This window comes from Talpa occidentalis, unplaced genomic scaffold (assembly GCF_014898055.3).
Source record: "Talpa occidentalis isolate TD23 unplaced genomic scaffold, MPIMG_talOcc4v2.1 talOcc4.8, whole genome shotgun sequence".
Classification (NCBI taxonomy): Eukaryota; Metazoa; Chordata; class Mammalia; order Eulipotyphla; family Talpidae; genus Talpa; species Talpa occidentalis.
Genome location: NW_023605194.1, coordinates 67,760,631 through 67,782,791, shown reverse-complemented (window position 1 = coordinate 67,782,791; position 22,161 = coordinate 67,760,631).

The window sequence follows — 22,161 nt, the reverse complement described above, 5'->3', positions numbered from 1 at the left end:
AGAGAAGAAGAAGAGAAGAAGAAGAAGAAGAAGAAGAAGAAGAAGAAGATGATGATGATGATGAGAAGATGAAGAAGATGATGATGATGAAGAAGTAGAAGAAGTAGTAGATAAAGACAAAGAAGAAGAAGAAGAAGAAGAAGATGAAAACTAAGAGGAGGAGGTGGACGAGGAAGAATATATATATCTACGAAGTAGTAGAAGAAGAAGAGGAAGAGGAAAACTAAGAAAATATATTTCATTTGTAGTAACAATAAAGAGGATGATGACGTTGAAATGGACACAGAGGATGGAAAGTTGAAATAAATAATGTTGAACCGAGTCGAGTAAGATGAAGAGGAATATAGAAGAAATAGATCATGAAAATGAAATAAACTCATGTAGAAGCAACAAGAATTAATATGATAACGGAAAATTGGACACATCAGTAGAGAATAAGGTAAGCAATCATGCAAAACTGAAGGCCAGTTTGAAGAAGTTAGGTTGAAGATAAAGATGAATAAAATGAAAAAACTCATGTTGAAGTAACAAGATAGAAGATGATTACATTGAAATGGACAGAGCAGAAGCGAAAGAGCAGAGCAATCGTGTGGAATCAAGATTATCAGATGAAGAAGAAGAGTGAATACAAAGATGATGAAAATGAAAGAACTCATGTAGAAACAACAAGAAAGAAGGTGATGTCGTGGAAATGGACAAAGCGGAAGAGAAAGAGAAAAGCAATTATGAGGAATCAAGAAGTCAAGATGAACAGGAAAAGAGACAAAAAACAAGAAAAAATCATGTAGAAGCAACAGGAGCAAAGATGATGGCGTGTCCGGACCAGCCAGACAGTTCAACGTGGTACCCGGGGGAGGAAGCAGGGGCTATGTATAGGACAGGGGTACGCAAGGAGTGGAGACAAAGCCAAGATCATCGCCAGTCTCATTTATTCACGAATGTGTACAATGTTATATAGGGTTCAGAGGGGGGAGGTCTCTCGTTATCTCGAACAAGGAGAGACCACCAATGCAAACAAGCCACATGGAGCAAGCAGGGGGCAGGGTTTAGTCGTCACAATAGGAAACTTGAAACTTTACTCGAGCTAACATTCAGTACCTGCTTCAGGCAAGAACCCAGATGTTCAGGTCTGGACCCCTACATATCCTCCTTTTCTATTATTTCCAATGGGAGAGCGAAAAGACAAAACCTCTCGGGGACTGCGCCTGTATAGGTCATCAGGAGTCACAGACTTGTGGCGATTTAGCACCTCAAGCCATTTTGAGTCTGCCCCCATCTTACCCGTCATTGGCTGACCAGTCCATCGCACAGGGGAAGGGGGTCTTATTTCTCAAGACTGAGCATACGTCTGAGTAAGAGCCTCCCTTATCTCGCATCTCCAACCTATGATAATGTATCTGAATGGGTTTTGCCTGAAGGGCCTGAATCTGTTGTCTTACAAAGGAGATTATCCTGTTTAAAATGCAAGGACCCACGACAACCAATATCAAAAGGGATAATAGGGGACCCATGAGGGGAAGAAGGTAAGGTAAGAGTCCATTGAGACCGGTCCAGAGTGGGTTTTCAGCTAGCTCCTGGCGTCTTCTTTCCAGGTCATCTTGTAACTGTCGGATTTTATTGCGGACAATTCCTGATTTGTTGGCATAAGAACAGCATTTCTCCTTTTTGTTAGCACCACAGGTGGTCAGCAAGGTAAAGGTCTGTGGCAGACTCGCAGGGGATGTCTGTACAGTGCTTCAGTCAAGGACATCAGTTGGCCTGGGTCTCTGAGGCTGGCGAAGGCCGAAAAGAAAAGTAACACCTCAGCATAGAGGATGATCCAGGAAGCAGTCACCATACTGTAACAAATCAAAAGTAAAGAGATACCTCAGGGAGGTTGAGTGTCCCTGGGTTGGTGCTTATGATCATTTTGTCTGACAAGCTGTTCAGGCAACCATCAGGCTGCATCATGAGTCTGTGAGAAGACACATACAGATCCCCTTCCCCATATCAAAACTGGGTCAGGGCCGTACCATGTATTGTCCAAAGGGTCCTTCCATTTTACCATTGCTAATTGATTTTGCGTTTCCGTATACCAGAAACGATTGGCCGCACTTTTCCCCTGAGCATCAAGCCTCAAGAAATTGAGGATAAACAGAGCATGGTTTAGTGTGTTGCGGGGGTTACCTTTAGAGGGGTACCAGGAACCATGTAAAATCTTTTGGATGGTGGTTTTTAACAAAAGATGGGCACGCTCAACTATGCCTTGTCCTTGAGGATTATAAGGGATGCCCATGGCGTGGTGAATGGACAGGGTAGAGCTAAAATTCTTGAAGGCTTTTGCAGTGTAGCATGGGCCATTATCAGTTATAATACGTTTTGGGAATCCCCAAAATGGAGAAACAGTGGAGCAGGTGTGCAATAACATGTCTAGAGGTTTCACCTCTTTGAAGGGTGGCAAGGAGAAACCCCTAAAGGTATCCACAGTAACGTGGATATACTTAAAATTACCGAATTGAGAATTATGTGTGACATCCATTTGCCAGAGGGCATTAGGGACGAGGCCCCTGGGATTAACACCAAGATGGGGCACAGGAAGTCCTGTCGCACAGGTGGAGCAGGCTTTTACAATTTGTCTGGCTTGGTCACGAGTAATCTTAAACAAAAGCCGTAATGAGCGAGAGTTAAGATGGTGAAGGTCATGGGCAGCCTGGGCTTGCTGAACATTACAAGTCAGGACCGTAGCCACCATCCGTGTAGCTTCATCTGCCAACAGGTTTCCTTTTGCCAGGGGACCAGGCAGGCCCAAAAGAGCGTGGATATGGTCCAGAAAAAAAAAAGGAACAGACTTTTTTTGAATGAGTTGTTGGCAGGTCAGAAACAGCTGTGCAGCTGAAGAAACTGGTTTGATATAGGAGACCATTTCAAGCAAGGGAATAGAGTTCGCCAAATAGGTGCTATCAGTGTAAATATTAAGTAATTTATTTGGAAAAGTGGACAAGACTGTGATAACGGCTTGCAATTCCACCAATTGGGCGGAAGAGAAGGGGGTGCTCTGCTGTAATCTGTAGACGGTCAACAAAATCAGAGAAGGACTCCCCAGTACCCTGTCTTATTTTAATCAGTGGTATCTCAGTATTGTTTTTGGCAGGAAGTTTGTGCCATAGTTTGGTCGCTGCAGAAGATATCTGGGCAAAAAGGCCAGGATTGGCCACAAGTTGAGCCTCTGACATAGCAAAATCCCCAGAGCCTGTGAATATTTCAAAATCCATGGGTTTCCAGCCCTTTATTTTCTCGGGCCAGGTCCCTACAGAGATCCTGAAATTCAGTTCTCCAAAGTAAATGATCTCCACCGTCAAGGGCAGCCTTTATAAGGTTTGCCAATCTAGGGGAGTGAGCCACCCTTCTGCAATAGAATCAAGAATTGTGAGAGTGAAAGGGGCACTAGCACCATATTGGGTAACAGCGGTTTTTAATTCCTTTAAATGTTGAAAATTATGTGGCTAGTGATAACGGCGGAGGTGGCCTTGAACATCTGGAGCTTCAATAACAGGGAAGACAGAAGCCACGGAAAAGGGCTTCTTAGGAGGGGGGAAAGTGGCCAAAGCGGCAGGAGCCATGGGGGGAGGAGATAAAATGGCCTTGGCGCTAACCCCGCCCCATAATGGTGGCTTTAAGGTGACATGGGATTCAAGCCTGCCCCATAACGGCGGCTTTAAGGTGGCCTCGGCATCACCCCTCCCCTGTAAAGGCGGAGAGGGGTCTGAGTTGGATGAAGAAGTTAATTGGATCTGTTGAAGATGAAGGGAAAGATTACGACAATGAGCCTGTAGGCGGGTGCGCTCCTCAAGATGGGCGGTTTTGGTTTTAAGGTCAAGATTAGGGTCAGTGAGCTGTTAGGGCGCAGAGGCAACAGCGGCCGTGTAATAAGGAGGATAGTGGGGATCGTAACATGCAGCCTCCTCCTCGAGGTTGCTTCAATCTACCTCATCCGCCTCAGGATCCTCCCCTTTTGCGAGAGGGGGAGGAGGTTGCGAAGCTACTTTGATTTCGCTTTTGGAGTTAAGTGGTGGAACAACTCCGCCCTCTTTGTCAGACGAGCAAGGAGGGTTCGTAGCCACAGAAGTAAACTTGCTCAAAGAGGGATAAATTCTATTTTTCTTTTCGATTTTGGGCCTGTAGGGAGAGGCCCTTTCATTTTGCCCTAAGGGTTCTTTTGTTCTTCTTTGGATGGATTGTCCTCTGCATCACTGTGAAACAAAATTAAGTCTTCACAGCAACCCTTGGGGGAAGGGGCCCCAGCCGTGCTGGGGGAAGCACTTCTAAGCAGTTGTTCTGTTTGGCAAATGGTATCTTTAATATCAGGGTAGGCTTCCTTTTTTGAAATTAGATCATTAATTAGATTCCAGTATGAGAATGTCATCATTGGAATTTGTTCGGGGCCAAAAACTTTATAGAAGTTGTTTAAAGCATCTCCCACCCTTTTCCACCTTTTTTGATCTATTGTGCCCTCTTGAGGGGACCAAGGACACAGGTCTTGAACAAAGTCAAAAAAGTAGAGTAGATCCTTAGTTTTGACCCTGACTCCTCGCGCCCTGAGTCCCTCTTTTAATTGCTAAACATATATTTCATGCTGGCTTATTGCCTGTCCCATGTTTCAGATGCTGTACCTGAGCTTACGTTATCCATGACGTGGCAGGTTCCCACGTCGGTAAGGCTTCCTCCTGAGCTACAGCTTCTTTTTCAGGCATCTTCTCCCTCTGTAGTTCTTCCTCGTACCTGGGCCCCACGCTAGGTGCCAAATGTCCAGACCAGCTGGGAAGTTCGACGTGGTACCTGGGGGAGGAAGCAGGGGCTAGGTATAGGACAGGGGTACGCAAGGAGTGGAGACAAAGCCAGGATCATCGCCAGTCTCATTTATTCACGAATGTGTACAATGTTATATAGGGTTCAGAGGGGGGAGGTCTCTCATTATCTCGAACAAGGAGAGACCACCAATGCAAACAAGCCACAAGGAGCAAGCAGGGGGCAGGGTTCAGTCGTCACAATAGGAAACTTGAAACTTTACTCGAGCTAACATTCAGTACCTGCTTCAGGCAAGAACCCAGAAGTTAAGGTCTGGGCCCATACAATGGCGTAGAAATGGACATAGCAGAGAGAAAGAGGAACCCTATTATCAGGATTGAAAAAGGACAAGAAATGGTAGAAGAGGAGAAGAAAAGAATGAAGTAGATGAATAAACTCAAGTAGAAGCAAAAAGAAAGAAAATGATGACTTAGAAATGTATATAGCGGAAGAGATAGATGAAAGCAATCATGCAGAATGAAGAAAAAGATGAAAAAAATCATGTAGAATCAACAAGAATAAAGATGATGACATTGAATTGGACACAGCAGAAGAGAAAGAGGAATTCTCTTATGTGGATTGAAGAAGGGAAAGAAGAATAGGAGAAGAGAAAGATGAACCAGATGAAAAAACTAGTGTAGAAACAGCAAGAAAAAGATGATGACGTAGAAATGCACGCAGCAAATAAGGAAGAGGAAAGCAATCATGTGGAATCAATAAGACCAACATGAAGAAGAAGAGAGAAGAAAAAAGACAAAAAAAAAACATGTAGAAGCAACAAGATGAAAGATGATAACGTAGAAATGGACACATTGTAAGAGAAAGAGGAATCCTCTATTCTGGATTGAAGAAGGGCAAGAAAAAGAAGAAGAGGAGAAGAAAGAGATGAAGAAGATGAAAAACTCATATGGATGTAAAAAGAGAGAAGATGGTGACTTAGAAATGGACACAGCGGAAGAGATAGATGAAAGTAATCATGCGGAATAAAGAAGGCCAAGGTAAAGAAGAAGAGAAGAAAAAGATGAAAAAAATCATGTAGAAGCAACAAGAACAAAGATGCTGACATAGAAATGAACACATCGAAAGAGAAAGAGGAATCCTCTATCTGAATTGAAGAAGAGCAAGATAAAGAAGAAGAGGATAAGAAAAAGATGAATAAGATGAAAAAAGTTCATGTAGAAACAAGAAAAAGTTGATGACGTAGAAATGCGCACAGCGGATGAGAAAGAGGAAATCATTCATGAGGAATCAAGAAGTCCAAGATGAAGAAGAAGAGAGAAGAGAAAAGATGAAAAAAATCATGTAGAAGAAACAAGACGAAAGATGATGACATAGAAATGGACATTGCGGAAGAGAAAGAGCTGTGATAGTGAAGACAAAGATCAACAGCTGGGACTACATCAAATTAAAGAGCTTCTACACAGCAAAAGAGACAATAACAAAAACAAAGAGAAACCCCAACGACTGGGAGAACATTTTTGCACACAACACTAATGATAAAGGACTGATCACAAAAAGCTACAAAGAGCTGATGAGACTCATCAAAAACTGGGCAGAAGAGCTAAAAAGAAACTTCTCTGAAGAGGAAATGCAAATGGCCAACAGGCATATGAAACAATGTTCAACATCACTTGTAATCAGGGAAATGCAAATCAAAACTACCATGAGATACCTCTCACACCAGTGAGAATGGCACACATTAAAAAAAACTAGCAAAACCATATGTTGGCGAGGATGTGGAGAAAAAGGAACTCTCCTGCTCTGCTGGTCGGAGTGCAAACTGGTCCAACCACTATGGAGAGCTGTGTGGAGATTCCTCAACCTGCTAAAGATGGAGCTTCCATATGATCCAGCACTAGGTATTTACCCAAATTCCACTCCTAGGTATTTACCCAAAGGACACAGAAACATCAATTCCAAAGAGCACCTGCACACCTATGTTTATAGCAGCACTGTTTACAATAGCAAAGCTTTGGAAACAACCCAAATGCCCAAAAATAGATGACTGGATCAAGAAGGTGTGGCACATATACACCATGGAATATTACTCAGCATTCAAAAAAGATAAACACATGCAATTTTCAGCAACATGGATGGCACTGGAAGGGATCATGCTCAGCAAAATAAGCCAGAAAGAAAAAGAAAAATACCGGATGGTCTCACTCATATTAGGAATCTAGAAAACTTAAATAAGGGACCAGGAAAAAGAATAACTATAAGAAAGTAAAAATCAAAATCAACAAACAACTATGAACCAGAGACACTCTAAGGGGGGTAGGGAACGGGGAGGGGAGTGATTGGGGTCAAAGTAAGGGGGTTGCAATTGTATGGGGAATATAAAATAAAATTTATTATAAATAAAAAGAGTCCACATTGAGAACTGTATGTATTTCTCTCAGTTTCCAGGGCAGAATCACACCGGTGTTGTTCTTTTCACTACACTTGTAAGTCTGCTTGTCTGTGCAGTTTCTTTGTGATTCAGCATTATCGTCATTTGTGAACTGTGTGTATTTCACTCAATTTCCAAGGCAGAATAACATAGCAGTTTCTCTTGTCACTTACTCTGAGCTCTGAGTGTTAGTGGAGTTTCCATTGAGATTCAGCTTTACTGGCAGTAGTGCTGTTCTGTAGGCAGTTAGAGCACCTACGTTTTGCCTTATATCCAGTGAATTTTCCGCGTCCCAACTGGGGACTATTTTACACATTTTTCCAAGGCAGAATCACATTTTAGTAGCGCTGGTCACTAAACTCTGAACTGTGAGTGTTAGTGAGTTCCATTGATTCTGCTTACCGGCTGTAGAGCCGTTTTGCAGGCAGTTACAGCACTTGGGATTGTCCTCATATCCAATGACTTTAAAGAGTCCTCTTTGGGAACTGTGTGTATTTCACTCACTTTCCAGGGCGGAATCACACAGGTGTTGCTCTTTTCACTACACTTTGAACTCTGCTTGGATTTGCAGTTTCCATTGTGATTCAGTGTTATCGCCATTAATGCTGTTTTGCAGTTACAGCACCTGAATTTTTCATCATATCCAGTAACTTTTAGAGTCAGCTGTGTGAAGTGTGTGTAATTCACTCAGTTTCCAAGGCAGAATAATATAGAAGGTGCTATTGTCACTTACTTTGAACTCAGTGTTAGTGCAGTTTCCATTGAGATTTAGCTTTACTGGCAGTAGTGCTGTTTTGTATGCAGTTAAAGCTCTATGATTTTCCTTATATCCAGTGAATATTCAGAGTTCAATTGGAAATTATGTCTATTTTACTCAGTTTTGCAAGCAGAATCACATTTTAGTAGCACTAGTTTCTGAACTTTGAACTGTGATTGTTACTCCAGTTTCCGTGGAGAGTCAGCCTTACAGACAGTAGTGCTGTTTTGCAGGCAGTTACAGCACTTGGGATTTTCCTCATATCCAGTGACTTTCCAGACTCGGAAATAGGAACTATGTGTATTTCACTCAGTTCCCAGGGGGAAATCACAGAGGTGTTGCTCTTTTAGCTACACTTTCAACTCTGCTTGTCTCTGCAGTTTCCATTGTGATTCAGCATTTCCGTCATTAATGCTGTTGTGCAGGCAGTAAAATCACCTTAGTTTTTCATCACATCCAGTAACTTTTTGAGTCCGATTTGTGAACTGTGTGTATTTCACTCAGTTTCCAAGGCAAAATAACATAAAAGGTGCTATTGTCACTTACTTTGAACTCTGAATGTTTTGAAGTTTCCATTGAGATTCAGGTTTACTGGCTGTAGTGCCATTGTGTAGGAAGTTAGAGCTCCTATGATTTTCATTATATCCAGTGAATTATCAAGTACCCATTGGGAATTATGTCTATTTTACTCAGTTTTCCAGGCGGAATCACATTTTAATAGCACTAGTTTCTAAACTTTGAGCTGTGATTGTGCAGTTTCTGTGGAGAGTCAGCCTTACTGGCTGTAAAAACAGTTTGCAGGCAGATACAGCACTTGGGATTTTCCTCATATCCAGTCACTTTCAAGAGTCCGCTTTCAAACTGTGTATTTCATTCAGTTTCCAGGGCCGAATCACACAGGCTTTGCTATTCTCACTACACTAACAACTCTGATCGTCTGTGCAGTTTCCATTATGATTCCGCATTTCCACCATTATTGCTGTTTTGCAGACAGTTACAGCACCTGAGTTTTTCATCGTTTCCAGTAACTTTTCGACTCCACTTTGTGAACTGTTTGTATTTCACTCTGTTTCCAATGCATAATAACATAAAATGTGCTATCATCACTTACTTTGAACTCTGAGTGTCAGTGCAGTTTCCATTGAGATTCAGCTTTACTGGCACAAAGTTCCAGGACAGAATCACTAGGTGTTGCTCTTTCACTCCATTTTGAACTCTGCTAGTTAGTGCAGTTTCCATGGTGATTCAGCATTACCGCCATGAGTGCTGTTTTGCAGGCAGTTAGAGCACCTGAGATTGTTGTCATCTCAAGTCACTTTTAAAGTCCGCTTTGTGCTGTGTGCATTTCACTTAATTTCCAGTGCAGAAGAATATAGAAGTTGCTCTTTTCACTCCACTTTGAACTCTGTGTGTTACTGCAGGTTCCATTGGGATTCAGCATCACTGGCAGTAGTACCGATCTGTAGGAAGTTTGAGGGCCTAAGTTTTTTCTTATCTCCAGTGAATTTTCAGAGTCCCAATTGGGAACTATGAGTATTTTACTCAGATTGCAAGGCGGAATCACATTTTGAAACACTTGTCATTAAACTTTGAACTGTGAATCTGAGTGCAGTTTCCATGTTGCGTCACCATTACCAGATATAGTAAAATCATAGGAGCTCTAAGTGCCTACACAACAGCACTACTGCCAGTAAAGCTGAATCTCAATGGAAACTTCACAAACACAAATATATAGCACCTTATATACTATTCTGCCTGAGAAACTGACTCTAAAAGTTACTGGATATGATGAAAACAGGTGCTCTTACTGCCTGGGAAACAGCATTAATTGCACATACACTGAATCACAACGGAAACTGCACAGATAAGCAGAGTTCAAAGTGCAGTGAAAAGAGCAACATCTGTGTGATTCCTCCCTGGAAATTGAATAAAATACACATAGTTCCCAAAGAGGACTCTTGAGTGTCACTTGATACGAGGAAAATCCCAATTGCTGTAAATGCATGCAAATAGGCACTACTGTCGGTAAGGTTGAGTCTCTATGGAAAATTCATAGGAGCTCTAAGTGCCTACACGACAGCACTACTGCCAGTAAAGCTGAATCTCAATGGAAACTTCACAAACACTCAGAGTTCAAAGTCAGTGACAATAGCACCTTACATGTTATCCTGCCTTGAAAACGGAGTGAAATACACACAGTTCACAAAGCAGACTTTAAAAGTTACTGCATATGACAAAAAGCTCAGGAGCTGCAACTGCCTGCAAAACAACGTAAATGGCAGAAATGATGAATCAGTAAGGAACCTGCACGGACAAGCAGAGTTCAAAGTGTAGCGAAAAGAGCAACACCTGTATGATTCGGCCCTGTCTCTGAAATTGTGTATTCTAGTGGTTCTATTCCATTAACAGCACCTGTCACTGCACATACATTGTAATTGGTTTTTTTGATTGGTAATTTGCTTTCAATCTTTAGAAAACTGTATTGTAGGGTTCCTGCACATGGTATCATATACTTAGGTTTGCTGCATGACTATGGTGACTTCACACATCTGCAAACAGGCGTTTATCTGGACGTCACGTGGACGGCAGGTGGATGGCACATGGATGGCAAGTGGACGGCACGTGGACGGCATGTGGTTGTCAGGGGGACAATGGCAAGTGGAAGGCAAGTGGACAGCAGGTGAACGGCAGGTGGACGGCAGGTGGCCATAATGTTGAATCACAAAAGAATCTGCACAGACAAGCAGAGTTCAAAGTGGAGTGAAAAGAGCAACACCTGAGTGATTCCTCCCTGGAAACTGAGTGAAATACACACAGTTCCCAAAGAGGACTCTTGAAAGTCACTGAATATGAGGAAAATCCAAAGTGCTGTAACTGCCTGCAAAACATCCCTACAGCTGGAAAGGCAGACTCTCCATGGAACGGCATTAACACTCACAGTTCAGAGTTTAGTGACAAGTGCTCCTAAACTGTGATTCCACCTTGGAAACTGAGTAAAATAGTTCCCAATTGGTACTTTGAAGATATACTGGATATAAGGGAAAACGTAGGTACTCTAACTGACTACAAAGCAGCACTACTGCCAGTAATGCTGAATCTCAATGGAAACTGCACTAACACTCAGAGTTCAAAGTAAGTAACGATAGCACCTTTTATGTTATTCTGCATTGGAAACTGAGTGGAATACACACAGTTCACAAAGCTGACTCTAAAAGTTACGGCATATGACGAAAAACTCAGGTGCTGTTACCACCTGCGAAACAGCATTAATGGCAGAAATGCTGAATCACATTGGAAACTGGACAGACAAGCAGAGTTGAAAGTGTATCGAAAAGGTCAAAACCTTTGTGATTCGGCACTGGAAACTGAGTGAAATACACACAGTTCCTATTTCAGAGTCAGAAAGTCACTGGATATGAGGAAAATCCCAAGTGCTGTAACTGCCTGCAAAACAGCACTACTGTCTGTAAGGCTGACTCTCCACGGAAACTGCACTAACATTCAGAGTTCAAATTTAGAGACTAGTGCTACGCAAATGTGATTCCGCCTGGAAAACTGAGTAAAATAGTCATAGTTCCCAATAGGGACTCTGAAAATTCACTGGCTATTAAGAAAAACTTAGGAGCACTAACTGCCTACAAAATAGCACTCCTGCCAGTAAAGCTGAATCACAATGGAAACAGCACAAACACTCAGAGTCAAAGTAAGTGACAAGAGCAACTGCTATGTTATTCTGACTTGGAAACTGAGTGAAATACTCACAGTTCACAAAGCGGACTTTAAAAGTTACTGCATATGAGGAAAATCTCAGATGTTGTAACTGCCTACAGAACAGTGCTAATGGCGATAATGCTGAATCACAAAAGAATCTGCACAAACAAGCTGCGTTCAAAATGTAGTGAAAAGAGCAACACCTGTGGGATTCCGCCCTAGAAACGGAGTGAAATACACACAGTTCCAAATGCATACTCTTGAAAGTCACTGGAGAAAAGAAAAAACTGATTACAAGTGATGTTAAACATTGTTTCATATGCCTGTTGGCCATTTGCATTTCCTCTTCAGAGAAGTTTCTTTTTAGCTCTTCTGCCCATTTTTTGACGGGATTATTTTCTTTGTTTTTGTTGAGTCTCATCAGCTCTTTGTAGATTTTTGTGATCAGTCCTTTTCATTAATATTGGGTGCAAAAATATTCTCCCAGTCGTTGGGGTTTCTCTTTATTTTTGTTATTGTCTCTTTTGCTGTGCAGAAGCTCTTTAATTTGATGTAGATCCAGCTGTTTAACTTTGCCTTCACTATCACTGCTTTGGGTGATGTGTCTGTAAAGATGTCTTTGATGTGCATATCAGGTAGTGTTTTGCCTATATTTCCTTCTATGTATTTTATGATTTCAGGTCTTATGTCTAGTTCTATAATCCATTTTGGGTTGGCTTTTGTGTATGGTGTGAGGTAGTAGTCAAGCTTCATTCTTTTGCTTGTAGCGACCCAGTTTGTTCCCAGCATTGAACAAACTTTCTTTGCTCCAATGCATATTCTTTGCTCCTTTGTCAAAGATTAGTTGAGCATAAATCTGTGGGTTTATTTCTGGATTTTCTATTCTATTCTTTTGGTCTGTGTGTCTGTTCTTGTTCCATTACCATGCAGTTTTGATGATTATGGCTTTGTAGTATAGTTTGAAGTCTGGGAATGTGATGCCTCCAGTCCCTTATTTTTTTTTTTTCAGGAGAGCTTTGACTATTCGGGGTTTTTGGTGATTCCATATGAATTTCATCAATAATTGTTCTATTTCTTTGAAGAATGACATTGAAATTTTGATTGGAATAGCATTGAATCTGCATATTGCTTTTGGTAGGATGGCCATTTTAATAATGTTTATTCTTCCAATCCATGAGCAGGGGGTGTCTTTCCATTTCTTTGTGTCTTCTTCTATTTCTTTTAACAGTGTTTTATAGTTTTCTTTGTATAGGTCCTTTACCTCTTTTGTTAGATTGATTCCCAAGTATTTGATTTTTTTTGGTTTCGATAATAAAAGGAATGTTTTTTTTTTATTTCTTCTTCTTCTTCAGATTTATTGTTTGTGTATAGGAAGGCTACTGACTTTTGCATGTTGATTTTGTATCCTGCCACTTTACTGAACAGATTGATGAGTTGAATTAGTTTTTCTGTGGAGTTTTTGGGGTTCTCTATGTATGTTATCATATCATCTGCAAATAGTGATAGTTTGACTTCTTTTCCTATTTGGATTCTGTGTATGCCTTTCTCTTGTTTTATTGCTCTGGCTAGGACTTCCTGTATTATATTGAAAAGTAGTGGTGAGAGTGGACATCCTTGTCTTGTCCCAGATTTTAATGGAAATGCTTTCATCCTTTCACCATTGAGAATGATACTGGCTGTTGGCTTGTCATAGATGGCCTTTATGATGTTGAGGTATGTTCCTTGTATCCCAAGAATTTCAAGGGCTTTTTTCATAAATGGGTGTTACACTTTGTCGAAAGCTTTCTCAGCATCTATTGATATAATCATATGGTTTTTATATTTCTTTTTGTTGATGTGTTGGATAACGTTGATTTTCAGATGTTGAAACATCCTTGTGTCATTGGAATGAATTCTACTTGGTCGTGTGAAAATCTTATGGACACATTGTTGGATTCTGATAGCTAAAATTTTATTGAGAATTTTTGCTTCAGTGTTCATTAGCGAGATTGGCCTGTAGTTTTCTTTTTTTGTGTTGTCCTTGTTCGGTTTTGGTATTAGTGTAATGTTGGCTTCATAGAACTTGTTTGGTATTATCCCTTCCTTCTCAATTTTTTGGAAGTTTGTGAAGGATAGGCACTAATTCGTTTCTGAATGTTAGGGAGAATTCATTTAGGTAAATCCATCAGGCCCTAGACTTATGTTTTTGGGGAGGTTTTTGATTACCATTTCAATTTCACTGCTTGTAATTGGTCTGTTTAGGTGTTCTATTTATTCTTTATCTAGATTTGGGTGGTTGTAGAGTTGTAGGAATTTGTCCATCTCCTCTAGATTGTTGAACTTGTTTCCATATAACTGTTCATAGTAGTTACTGATTATTCTTTTGAAATCTGCTGTGTCTGTTGTGATTTCTCCTCTTCATTTGTGATCCTGTTTATTTGTGCTTTCTTTTTTTAGTTTTGATTTCATTTATTTCTGCTTTGGTTTTTATTATTTCTTTTTAGTTTTGATTTCATTTATTTCTGCTTTGGTTTTTATTATTTCTTTTCTTATACTGGTTTTGGGGTTTTTTTTGTTGTTCTTTTTTCCAGATCTTTGAGCTTTGAGATTAGGTTGTTTCTTTGAGTTAATTCTTATTTCTTGATGTGAGCCTCTATTGCTATATATTTTCCTATTATTACTGATTTTGCTGCATTCCATATATTTAGGAAATTGGAGTCCTCCTTGTCATTCAATTCAAAGAAATTTTTAATTTCTTCTTTGATTTCCTCGTTAGTCCAGTGGTCTTCCAGTAGTGTGGGTTTCAATCTCCATGAGTTAGGAGAGTACCTTGCCTTCTTTTTATGGTTTATTTCTAGTTTGATGCCTTCATGGTCAGAAAAGATGCTTGGTATGATTTCAATCTTAGTGTATCTTCTGATGTTTGTCTTGTGTCCTAGTATGTGATCGATCCTGGAGAATGATTCATGTGCGCTTGAGAAAAATGTGTACTCAGTTTTTTGGGGTTTAGTGTTCTATAGATGTCTGTTAAACCCAAGCTCTCTAGATCCTTATTTAGAGCTTTAGTGTCTTTACTTATTTTTTGTCTCGTTGATCTATCCATTGTTGATAGTGGTGTGTTGAAGTCTCCCACTACATATGTGTACAAAACAGACTTTAAAAGTACTGGAGAGGACAAAAATCTCAGGTGCTCTAACTGTCTGCAAAACAGCACTCATGGCGATAATGCTGAATCACCATGGAAACTGCACTATCTAGCAGAGTTCAAAGTGGAGTAAAAAGAGCAACACCTAGTGATTCTGCCCTGGAAACTGAGTGAAATAAACACAGTTCCCAATGGGTACTTTTGAATGTCACTTGATGTGAGGGAAATCCCAAGTGCTGTAACTGCCTGCAAAACGCCACTATGGCCAGTAATGGTGAGTCAACATGGCAACTGCACTCAGACTCACAGTTCAATATTCAGTTGCAAGTGCTACAAAATGTGATTCGGCCCTGCAATCTGAGTAAAATACTCATAGTTCCCAACGAGACTCTGAAAATTCACTGGAGATAAGAAAAAACTTAGCCACTCTAACTCCCTACAAAACGGCACTACTGCTAGTGATGCTGAATCTCAATGGAAACTGCAGTAACACACAGAGTTCAAAGTGGAGTTAAAAGAGAAACACCTATGTTCTTCTGCACTGGAAACTGAGTGAAAAACACAGAGTTCACACAGCGGAATTTAAAAGTGATTGGGGATGTCGAAATCTCAGGTGCTCTAAGTGTGAGCAAAACAGCACTCATGGCGGTAATTGCTGAATCACCATGGTCACTGCACTATTTAGCAGAGTTCAAAGTGAAGTGATAAGAGCAACTCCTAGTGATTCTGCCCTGGAAAAATAGTGAAATAAACACAGTTCCCAATGCGGACTCTTGAAAGTCACTGCATATGTGGGAAATCCCAATACAGCACTATTGCTGGTAATGGTCACTCTCCATGGAAATGGCACTCAGACACACAGTTCAAAGTTGAGTGGTAAGTGCTACAACATTTGTTTCCGCCCTGAAATATGAGTAAAATACTCAGAGTTAACAATTGGGACTCTTAAATTCACTGGAGATTAAAAAAAAAAAAACCTTAGGCTCTCTAACTCCCTGCAGAACAGCACTACTGCCAGTGATGCTGAATCTCAATGGAAACTGCAGTAACACAGAGTTCAAAGTGTACTGAAAAGAGCAACTCCTATGTTCTTCTGCACTGGAAATTGAGTGAAATGCACACAGTTCACAAAGCGGACTTTAAAAGGCACTGGGGATGACGAAAATCTCAAGTGCTCTGACTGCCTGCAAAACAGCACTAATGGTGATACTGGTGAATCACCATGGAAACAGCACTAACTAGCAGAGTTCAAAGTGGAGTTAAAAGAGCAACACCTAATGATTCCGCCCTGGGAACTGAGTAAAATATACGCAGTTCCCAAAGAGGACTCTTGAAAGTCACTGCATATGAGGGAAATCCCAATTGCTGTAACTGCCTGCAAAACAGCACTATTTCTGGTAATGGTGACTCTCCATGGAAATGGCATTCAGACTCACAGTTCAAACTTGAGTGGCAAGTGCTACAAAATGTGATTTGGTCCTGCACTCTGAGTAAAATACTCATAGTTCTCAATTGGGGCTCTGAAAATTCACTGGAGATAAGAAAAAACTGAGGCGCTCTAACTCCCTACAGAACGGCACCACTGCCAGTGATGATGAAACTCAATGGAAACTGCAGTAACACACAGAGTTCAAAGTGTAGTGAAAAGAGCAACTCCTATGTTCTTCTGCACTGGAAACTGAGTGAAATAAACACAGTTCCCAATGTGGAATCTTAAAAGTCACTGCATATAATGGAATTCCCAGTGACCCCGCCCCTCCGCCTAAGGGCGTCTTCGGGGTGCACAGCCTGCCCACAGGAGTGTGAGAGCGGAGGGTGCAGATGTCCGCAAGTGGGAAGAGGTCCCCGTTACCCCAAGGGGGTAGAGGTGCCGGACACCCAAGGGGGCAGAGGGCCCCCATCACCTACCAAGAGCGCCCCCTACCGGCGGTTCTGAGAAATGCACCTTTGTGCATGCACAGTCAGGTGGGCGGGGACCGACACCACTGGGGGTGGAACCTGGGCCTCCTCAGTGCTGCAGGGCCACGTGAGGCCTTTTCCCCTTCAGTGATGCTGGGTTGCCCAGGGCTTCTCGCACTGGCCTGTCTGCTGTTTGGGAAGAGGCTGCGGTCGCCCCTTGTCTCTGGCTACGGGAGGGTGTCCTCCCTGACAGTGACCCCGCCCCTCCACGTAGGGTGTCTCCGGGTCGCACAGCCTGTGCCTGGGGGTGTGACAGAGCTGAGGGCGCAGGTGTCTACAAGGGGGAAGAGGGCTTCATTCCCTGAAGGGAGTATAGGTCGACAGGCCCTCAAGGGGATTTCGTGCCCCAGACCCCCAAGGGGGCTTAGGGCCCCTGTCGCTCTCCATGAGCGCCCCCTACGGGCAGCTCTGAGAAATGCACCTTTGGGCATGTGTAGTCGGGTGGGCGGGGTCAGGGTCCCCCGTGGGCGGAGCCTGGGGCTAATCAGCGCTACCAGGCCAGGGGAGGCCTTTTCCCCTTAAGTGATGGTAGGTTGCCCGGGGCTTTGTGTGTCGGCCTGTCTGCTGTTTGGGAAGAGGCCACGGCTCGCTGCTTGTCTGTGGCTACAGGTGGTGTCCTCACTGACAGTGACCCCGCCCCTCTGCCTAGATCGTCTTCGGGTGCGCAGCCTGCCCCCGAGTGTGGGAGTGAGAGCTGATGGCGCAGATGTCTCCAAGGGGAAAGACGGCCCTGTTCCCTCAAGGGAGTACAGGTACCCGTACCCCCAAGGGGATTTTGGACCCAGACCCCCAAGGGGAAAGAGGGCCCCTGAACACCTTCCACCAGCGTCCAACCCCTCCCTCTTGCGGCCCCTACAGGCAGTGCTGAGAAATGCACTGTTGCCCTTGTGAAGTCAGGTGGGCGGGGTCAGGCTTTCCCCCGGGACAGAGCCTGGGGCTCATCAGCCTTGCCGGGCCAGGTGTGTCCTTCTCTGCTTGAGTGATACTGGGTTGCCCACGGCTTCTCGTGCTGGCCTGTCTGCTGTTTGGGAATAGGCCGCGGTTTGCCACTTGTCTGGGCTAAAGGGGGTGCCCTCCATGACATTGACCCCGCCCTTCCGCCTAGGGCGTCTTGGGGCACACAGCCTGCCCCCGTGTGTGTGAGTTAGAGAGAAGGGTGCAGGGTGTCCCCAAGGGCCAAAGAGTCACCTTCCCCCCAGGGGTTAGAGGACCCCATTCCCCCATGGAGGTAGAGGTTCCCGGACCCCCAAGGGGAAAGAGGGCCCCCGAACCTCTCCCACCAGCGCCCAACCCTTCCCTCCTGCGCCCCCTACCGGCATTTCTGAGAAATGCACCTTTGAGCATGCACAGTCGGGTGGTCGGTGTCAGGCTCCCCCAGGGGCGGAGCCTGGGGCTAAACACCGATGCCAGGCCAGGTGTGGCCTTTTCCCCTTGAGTGATGGTTGGTTGTCCAGGGCTTCACACTCTGGCCTGTCTGCTGTTTGTGAAGATGCTGCGGCTCGCTGCTTGTCTGTGGCTACAGGTGGTGTCCTCCCTGACAGTGACCCCGCCCCTCTGCCTAGGGCATCACCGGGGCACACAGCCTGCCCCTGAGGGTGCGAGTGAGAGATGAGGGCGCAGGTGTCTCCAAGGGGGAAGAAGGCCCCATTCCCTCAAGGGAGTACAGGTACCCGTACCCCCAAGGGGATTTCGGGCTCGGACCCCCAAGGGGAAAGTGGGCCCCAGAACCCCTCCCACCAGCGCCCAACCCTTCCCTCCAGCGCCCCCTACCGGAAGTGCTGAGAAATGCACCTTTGCGCATGCGAGGTCGGGTGGGCGGGGTTAGTCTCCCCCGGGGATGGAACCTGGGACTCATCAGCACTGCCAGGCCAGGTATGGCCTCTTCCCCCGGAGTGATGCTGGGTTGCCCATGGCTTCATGCGCCGGACTGTCTGCTGTTTGGGAAGAGGCCGCCTCTCACCGCTTGTCTGTGGCTACAAGGGGTGTCCTCCCTGACAGTGACCCCGCTCCTCTGCCTAGGGCGTCTCTGCGGCGCACATCCTGCCCCTGAATGTTTGAGTGAGAGTTGAGGGCGCAAGTGTCTCCAATGGGGAAGAGCGCCCATTCCCCCAAGGGGATTTCAAGCCTGGAACTCCAAGGGGAAAGAGGGCCCCCAAAGCCCTCCCACCAGCGCCCTACCCCTCCCTCCAGCGACCCCTACCGGCAGTGCTGAGAAATGCACCTTTGCGCATGCGCAGTCGGTAGGGCAGGGTCAGGCTCCCCCCGTGGACGGAGCCTGGAGCTCATCAGCGCTGCTGGGCCAGGTGTGGTCTTCTCTGCTTGAGTGATGCTGGGTTGCCCAGAGCTTCGCGTGCCAGCCTGTCTGCTGTTTGGGAAGAGGCCGCAGTTCGCCGCTTGTCTGGGCTACAGTGGGTGCCCTGCATGACATTGATCCCGCCTCTCTGCCTAAGGGCGTCTTGGGGCGCACAGCCTGCCCCCGTGGTTGTGAGTTAGAGCGCAGGCTGCAGGTATGCCCAAGGGGCAAGAGGGTCCCGTTCCCCCAACGGGGAAGATGGCCCAGTTCCCCCAAGCTGTTATAGGTCTCCATTCCCCCATGGGGGTAGAGGTTTCCGGACCCCTAGGGGAAGAGGTCCCCCGAACCCATCCCAACAGCGCCCCCTACCGGCATAGGTGAAAAATACACCTATATGCATGCGCAGTCGGGTGGGCGGGGTCAGTCTCCCCCAGGGCGGAGATTGGGTCTCATCAGCGCTGCCGGGCCAGGTGTGGCCTCTTCCCCTTGAGTGATGGTGGGTTGCCCGGTGCTTCGCGCTCTGGCCTGTCTGCTGTTTCGGAATAGTCCCCGACTCGCCACTTGTCTGTGGCTACAGGGGGTGTCCTCCCGGACAGTGATGCCGCCCCTCTGCCCAGGGCGTATCCAGGACGCACAGCCTGCCCATGAGGGTGTGAGTGAGAGCTAAGGGCGCAGGTGTCTCCAAGGGGAAGAGGCCCCATTCCCCAAAGAGGGTATAGGTTCCCGTTCCCCAATGGTGGTAGAGTTTTTGGACCCGAGGGGGAAGAGGGCCCCCGAAATCTTCCCACCAGTGCCCCCTACCGGAAGTTTTGAGAAATGCACCTTTGCGCATCTGCAGTCGGGTGGGCAGGGTCAGTCTCCCCCAAGGGTGGAGCCTGGGACTCATCAGCGCTGCCGGGCCAGGTGTGGCATCCTCCCCTTGAGTGATGGTGGGTTGCCCGGGGTTTCATGCTCCGGCCTGTCTGCTGTTTGGGAGGTGGCCACGGCTCGCCGATTGTCTGTGGCTGCAGGGCGTTTCCTCCCTTACAGTGACCCCGCCTCTCTGCCTAGGGCGTCTCTGGGGTGCACAGCCTACCCCGATGGTGTGAGTGAGAGCTGAGAGCGCATGTGTCTCCAAGGGGGAAGAGGGCCCGTTCCCCCAAGGTGGTATAAGTCCCCGTTCCCCCATGGGCGTAGAGGTTCCCGGACCCCCAACAGGGAAGAGGGCCCCCAAAACCTTCCCAACAGCGCCCCTTACCGGCAGTGCTGAGAAATGCACCTTTGCACATGCGCAGTCCCCCGGGGGCGAACCTGGGCCTCATCTGCGCTGCTGGGCCTGGTGTGGCCTTTTCCCCTTGAGTGATGGTGTGTTCCCCGGGTCCCCGTGCTCTGGCCTGTCTGCTGTTTTGGAGGAGGCCGCGGCTCACCGCTTGTCTGTGGCTATAGGTGGTGTCCTCCCTGACATTGACCCCCGCCCCTCTGTTTAGGGCATCTCCGGGGTGCAAAACCTGCCCCTGAGGGTTGCGAGTGAATCTGAGGTCGCAGGTGTCTCCAAGGGGCAATACGGCCCTATTCCCTCAAGGGAGTACAGGTACCCATACCCCCAAGGGGATTTCGAGCCCGGAACCCCAAGGGGAAAGAGGGCCCCTGAACCCCTCCCACCTGTGCCCTACCCCTCCCTCCAGCGACCCCTATCAGCAGAGGTGAGAAATGCACCTTAACCCATGCGTAGTCGGGTGGGCAGGGTCAGGTGTGAGTGAGAGCTGAGGGTACAGATGTCTCCAAGGGGAAAGAGGGCCCGTTCCCCCAAGGGGGTATAGGTTCCCGTTCCCCCATGGTGGTAGAGTTTCCCGGACCCCCAAGGGGGAAAAGGGCCCCCAAAATCTTCCCACCAGTGCCCCCTACCGGCAGTGCTGAGAAATGCACCTTTACAAATCTGCAGTCAGGTGGGAAGGGTCAGTCTCCCCTGGGGGCGGACCCTGGGTCTCATCAGCACTGCTGGGCCAGGTGTGGCATCCTCCCCTTGAGTGATGGTGGGTTGCCCGGGGCGTCGTGCGCCGGCCTGTCTGCTGTTTGGGAAGTGGACACGGCTCGCCGATTGTCAGGGTGTCCTCCCTGACAGTGACCCCACCCCTCTGCCTAGGGCGTCTCCAGGGCGCACAGCCTGTCCCTGAGGGTGTGAGTGAGAGCTGAGGGCACATGTGTCTACAAGGGGGTAGAGGGCCCATTACCCCAAAGGGGTATAGGTCCCCGTTCTCCCATGGGTGTAGAGGTTCCCGGACCCCCAAGGGGGAAGAGGGCCCCCGAAACCATCCCACCAGCGCCCCCTCCCACAAGTGCTGAGAAATGCACCTTTGTGCATGCACAGTAGGGTGGGTGGTGTCAGGCTCCCCCGGGGGTGGAGACTGGGTCTCATCAGCGCTGCCGGGCCAGGTGTGGCCTCTTCCCCTTGAGTGATGGTGGGTTGCCCGGGGCTTCGGGAGCCGGCAAGTCTGCTGTTTGGGAATAGACACCGGCTAACCGCTTGTCTGTGGATACAGGTGGTGTCCTCCCTGACAGTGACCCAGCCCCTCTGCCTAGGGCGTTTCCAGGGCACACAGCCTGCCCCTGAGGGTGCGAGTGAGAGCTGAGGGCACAGGAGACTCCAAGGGGGCTGACGGCCCTGTTCCCTCAAGGGAGTACAGGTACCCGTATCCCCATGGGGATTTCGGGCCCAGACCCCCAAGAGGAAAGAGGGCCCCTGAACCCCTCCCACCAGCGCCCAACCCCTCCCTCCAGCGCCCCCCACAGGCAGTGCCAAGAAATGTATCTTTGCCCAAGTGTAGTCAGGTGGGCGGGGTCAGGCTCCACCGGGGGTGGAGCCTGATGCTCATTAGCGCTGCCGGGCCAGGTGTGGCCTCTTCCCCTTGAGTGATGGTGGGTTGCCCTGGGCCTCGCGCGCCGGCCATTCTACTGTTTGGGAAGAGGCCGTGGCTCACCACTTGTTTGTGGCTACAGGGTGTGTCCCTGACAGTGACCCCGCCCCTCTGCCTAGGGCGTCTCCGGGGTGCACAGCCTGCCCCTGAGTGTGTGAGTGAGTGCTGAGGGCGCAGGTGTCTCCAAGGGGGAAGAGGGCCCGTTTCCCC